Here is a 6,000-nt window from a genome sequence, read left to right as displayed (position 1 = left end):
TTAGTGTAGATACGTAGTTTAGGGTTTTATACAACGTTAAAACGTGCTCTTTATTAAATTATTATAGTATGGAGCTTCGAAATATTCTTAATCCTTTAGGTTAAAAACACATTTTTCACAAAACAGTCGAATGTAGTCGGTACAAATATATTTGGATCTTTTGTTCATGCATAAGCGAGAAAAAATCCACAGAAAGATAAAAGAGTAAGTTTTTTTAATACATTAATTTGCGTATCTGCCATGGCCAGCAGTTTCGTGTGGATTATCTATTGAATGAGAAATAATTTTATCGAAAAGTTAACGAAGGGTACACCTTTCTTTTTAATTTTCAGGCGTGTGTGAGTTGACTATTTTGTCTTGAAAACGTATAAAGAAAAAATATTTAATACATCATCATCCTCATCGTCGCTTCAAATCTACTATGTAAAGAGTATATAACAGAGTTGGTGTGTTTGAATAACATTTTGTTTTTCATTTTTAAAGCACTTGACAACATACTTTACTGATGGATCTGTTTTGTGCACAACAAATCATTTTGTGTGTATATTATCTAGAGTTATTACCTGCCTTTCCACGAAATTAGATTTAATTTTTTTTTTAAATGTGCCCTTACAAACGAGCATGCAGACAATAGTTTTAGGTTGATTAAAGGCATAAAAGTACATTAAATGTTGCTAATATCTAGTACATATACTTTCTTGTAAAATACACCTCCATGGCTTATAAGAATCGCAATGATGATTTATGGATAAACTTATCGGATTGCAAGATCTAAACTGACAGCACGCGTCATCCCTCCATGGCTTTAATTTTTACGGTGGCTTAATTGGGAGCTAATTTTGAAGAAGTAGAATTTTGACCCTATGAAACCTTTTAAGGAGAAATTTAACAACTTTCATTCGAATTAAAAAAAAAACTAACTGTGAAGACAATCTATGAAAAATTGCCCAATATGCAGATTGTCAGCTATGATACTATAGCAAGTATACTAAAATACATAAAACATAGATAATAATCTCAGGTTTACAAACCACCTGCGAAACAAGTAGTCAGCCAACATAAACTATCAATAGGTCAACATGCCATGTATTTTGTTTTGTTAGAACCATATCATTTTTTTGTAATACAACAAAGAATACAAGTTAATTCATTTAGGAATATGGAAAAATACTAAAATTTTAAGATATTTTAAAAGAATTAAAGAATTAAATTGAATTGAGATTTATGTATATATTCGTGTTTGGAATACGATATCAAGAATATTTCCCAGACTGAACATGTACTCCAAATTTCATGAAATAATCTGATTGCATGAAAATTTAAGGCAATAACTTTAATAGGCCTAGAATTTAATCTTAATGTCTAATTTTACTTATTGCCGCTAATATACTAATCCAAGTCCATTAAAAGAGGGACGAAAGATACCAGAGGGACAGTCAAACTCATAAATCGAAAATAAACTGTTAACGCCATGGCTAAAAATGAAAAGACAAATAGACAAACAATAGTACACATGACACAACATAGAAAACTAGACTAAGCAACACGAACCCCTCCAAAAACTGGGGGTGAAATGCATCCTTTATGATTGTTTTTTTTTTAATATTTACTCGAATTCATAACGTATAATCGACAAACAATATTCAAGTTATTGAAAACTTAGCCTGCTAATTAAGTTTCGTGTTTTATTATCGAAGTTTACAGATTGATAAAGCACGTGAAAACCCACGGTGTACAGACATCCAATGAAGCAATGGTCGGTATATTTTTTCTATAGGTTCCATTCGTTTCCATATGTTAAATGAATTTTGTCATAATAGCTGTTAAAGAATTTGGTATGTTAAAATGTTCCCTTTAGAATCACCTTCTTACTTCCATGAAAGTTGACCCTTTCTTTCATCACGATTTCTCCCTCGCATTTGCGCTTCGCGGATGTCGAAGTACTTTTAGTACTAACAAGAAGTATCGTGTTTAAGGTCACTGCATATTAAAACTCTATATGCGAACTATAGTACGGAAAGAAAATAAATCAATAGCAGTACATTCATGAGGAATTATATAAGATAAAAGGATTGTGTTCAAAGAAGGTCCATGTGACGCATGTTTTATAAGCCGTTCAAGTGTACAAAACATATCCGTTTTTTTATTTATTTGAAGTATCATATGTCTTTAAGAGAAAAAAAGATTGAACGAAATGAATTCGACCTCTTAAAGATGACTTCGTAAAGTATTTTGATGTGTAGACATGATCGGCAAGATGTGATGTGGCCATGTCTCAATCAATCACAGAAGACTATTTCTGTCTTTTTAATTGGCATTTTCAACGATTAATGTCAACATAAAGGGAAAGATGAAATAAAATCATCAGTCAATGATTTAACAAATGAACGTATCATAAACAATTAGATTGTGTTATATAGGAAACCATCCATGAAAATACATATACAAATTATCTGTTAAGTAATCGAAGCAAAAAACATTGTTTTAGTTTGCTACTTAAATTTTGAAAGGAAAGGTCTTTCAGCAGTATGTTATTTACCGGTAAAAAAACATGATAAAAGGTTGTTATTTTAGTGGAAAAACAAAGTTATGTTAAATAGATAATGTATATACACATATTACGCAGAGTAATGCGCTTTCCGTAGTATTGTAGACCAAATTTCAACTAGCAAATTGAATAGGAAATCAGTGATTTCATGGAAAAGTGCATATTTCTTGTTATTTGCTTTGAACTAGCTACCAGTAATTGCGAGTACTCTGATATATGTAATAAGTGTCTTTTTGTTTTGAGGATGTATAAGTACCCGTCAATGTCCACTCTTCATTTTTGTTAAATGCATTTCTATGTGAATATATCTGATAAGTTAAGCCTTTTTCGACAGTGTTTAATTTTTTTTAGTGTGTTCTTATGTTGTACTGTTACACCACTGTCTCAGCTAAGGGGAGGGTTGAGCGCTCACAAACATGTTTAAACCAGCCACATTCTGTTTATGCGTGTCCCAAGTCGGGAACCTGTAGTTCAGTGGTTGTCGCTGGTTCATGTCTGTCATATTTGTTTTTTGGTGAATTATTTTGTTATAAATTAGGCCGCTTAAATAATTCAATTGAGAAACCTAACGGTTTTATTTATAACAACCCAGTTCACGAAAAATTAATATTAGACATAAATCGACGACAACCACTCATCCACAGGCTCCTCACTTGGGACAGGCGAATAAAGCATGGGCGTATCCAACTTCTTTTAAAAGGGGGGGGGTTCCAACCATATATCCTCATTTAAAAGTATTGATCGTAAAAAGGGAGGTGGTTGCAAACCCTAGGACCCCTGGATCCGCCAATGAAAAGAATGTGGCGGGGTTTAACATGTTGTGAGAGCTAAACACTCTCCGCCCTAACCTGTGATATTAGGTACAGCACAACAAAAGAATAAAGTTAAAAATTGAGTAGCAATTTGCTAAATTGTTATTATTTTATATTACCAAATCATATCTATTGAGTATAATTAACAAGAATGTGTCCTTAGTATACAAGGATTCCGCACTCGCACTATAAGTTTTGTGTTCATTAGACCGTGAAATTGGGGTAAAACTCCAATTTGGAATTAAAATTGGAAAGATCATACCATAGGGAACATGTGTACTGAGTTTCAGGTTGATTGGACTTCAACTTCGTCAAAAACAACCTTGACCAAAAACTTTAACATAAAGGGGGACAGACGGACAGACGGACGGACGGACGAACGGACACACAACCAGAAAACATAATGCCCCTCTATTATCGTAGGTGGGGCATAGAAACAGTGGTAGTCGCAAACTTGGTCAAATACCAAAAAAAATTATTGCATGATAAATCAAGAAGTGTGATGCAACATTATAAAAGGCTCTGAAATGACAAGTCCAGATATATACATGTATGTATATAGATGAAACAAAATATTCTGTTTACACAGGTGACAATGTTATGATATTAACATTATTAAATTATAGTATTATATATTTTTTTTAGATATATAACTCATTGTACCACATCTTTAAGACCTTTAACAATGCTGAAGCATGTGACAAATGATGATAGTGCTGCAACGGATTAAATCCGTTGCAGCACTTCTGGGAATTGTATAAACCAAATGATTTTCAGATATTTTCATATGTTTACGCGTCTTTTTAATGATACGGTGCGAATTAGACACATAGGTAAGTGTGTACAACTTCCCGCTAATACCGCTTCAAGACAGCACTCGCCGCTCCCGCAAAGTGGAAAGGACTTAATATAAGTTTCAATAACTTGCTTCCTATACACTATAAATAATTATGTTTAAACCACAAATGAATTTGTGTGATATGTAGGTGAATTTAATAAAAAGTTAGTATTAACAAAATGAAATTCTGATGCATTACATTACAAAAAGCATTTTGGAAAACTACGTCACAGTGAAAATGGCATACCACACAGGTAGGTGTAATGCTATTCCAGTCACACAAAAAAAAATCACATTTCACTACAAATTACACAATCACTCTATAGAACATATATAATAACAGCAAAATAGCTGGGGTAACCATCAGCTCAAACCTTAAATGGTATAACCAACAACATGTTTTATGCAAGAAAACTGACAGCACTCTAGGCTTTCTAGGAACCTGAATAATAGTTCAACATCCATTTAAAGCATACAAGTCCCTATTAAGATGTTCTTTACAGTATGCATGCCCTGTTTTGGATTCAGTTTTACAACAAGACATAGATAGCATTGACCATGGGTATTACATCTATGCATTGACAAAGTTCAAAGGGCTGCCTGTCTTGTAACCAACAAATACGATCCCGAATACAGAAACACCTCAAGCGTTGGTAACACATTACAACACATTGAAGATGACACAGCCTGTCTGACAGAAGAACCGTGCACGAGATTCACGATTGGCAATGCTTTACAATATAAGACACAAAAAGATAGGCAATACCCGTCTAAAATAATTCCACAAAAGTCGAAATAGTCAAAGACAGACATGACCGATTCAAATTTGAGCAGCTTCCAAGTTCCATCCTGCAAAACACAATACAGAAAAGATTGTTCTACCCGAGAACAATAACCGAGTGGACAAACTGCCCGATAACATCATACATTGCACATCAGTAGACTCTTTAAAATCATGATCAATTTCAAAGCATCAATATTAAACTCAGCTATTCACATCAAACTAATCATTTGTACATTAATTTTGTATTTCTCATTTTCTCTATTTTGTGTATTTTATATATATTTTTTTACATTCGATGAAAATATATTTTGTAATATTTTGTCCCATATCTGAGACTACTCAGTACTATAACACATAGTAGTCTCAGTAGTCCAGTCAAACTAAGATTTAACCTCAAACTAATTGCAACAGAAAATGTTTGAGTTCTAATCTATAGCATTATGCCCTTAATATACAAAAAAAAAAAGTCCCATAAAATCCAACTTGAGAAAAACTAAAAATCAATTTTAATTTCCTATGGAAATTAACATTGGAAGGGGAGATAACTTCGCAAAAATGAGTCTTTTATGGTCAGTTTTTGGTTGATTTTCTTGAAATTTATGTAAAGTATGATACTTTGATGGAGTTATAAGTTGATTTTTGACTAAATTATATAATCTTCTGCTCATGAAATGTACAAAACCAAAGTATTATGGGTAGTGTTTTTTTTTGTGCATTTTTCATTAAAGAAAAATTTTTGCAAATTTGAAACTTTGTGACCATTTTGAAAAAATAATGTGAAAATTTGGTATTGTTTATATCTGTAAATTATATTTTTTCAGCATCTAACTTGTCTAAAGAAACTTTAAACCACAAAAAGAATAATACATGCTTAATTATTTTTATTAAATTTGAGATTCTTTACCTTGACATGTTGAAAAATTCGATCATAAATGGTCAAATCACGAATTACGAAATCTAGATTATAGCTTGATAAAAGATATGAACACAACTTTATAATTGTTTGTTATACCCTAAA

The sequence above is a fragment of the Mytilus edulis genome, chromosome 3 (assembly GCF_963676685.1).
Source record: "Mytilus edulis chromosome 3, xbMytEdul2.2, whole genome shotgun sequence".
Lineage (NCBI taxonomy): Eukaryota > Metazoa > Mollusca > Bivalvia > Mytilida > Mytilidae > Mytilus > Mytilus edulis.
This window is presented reverse-complemented; position numbering follows the sequence as displayed.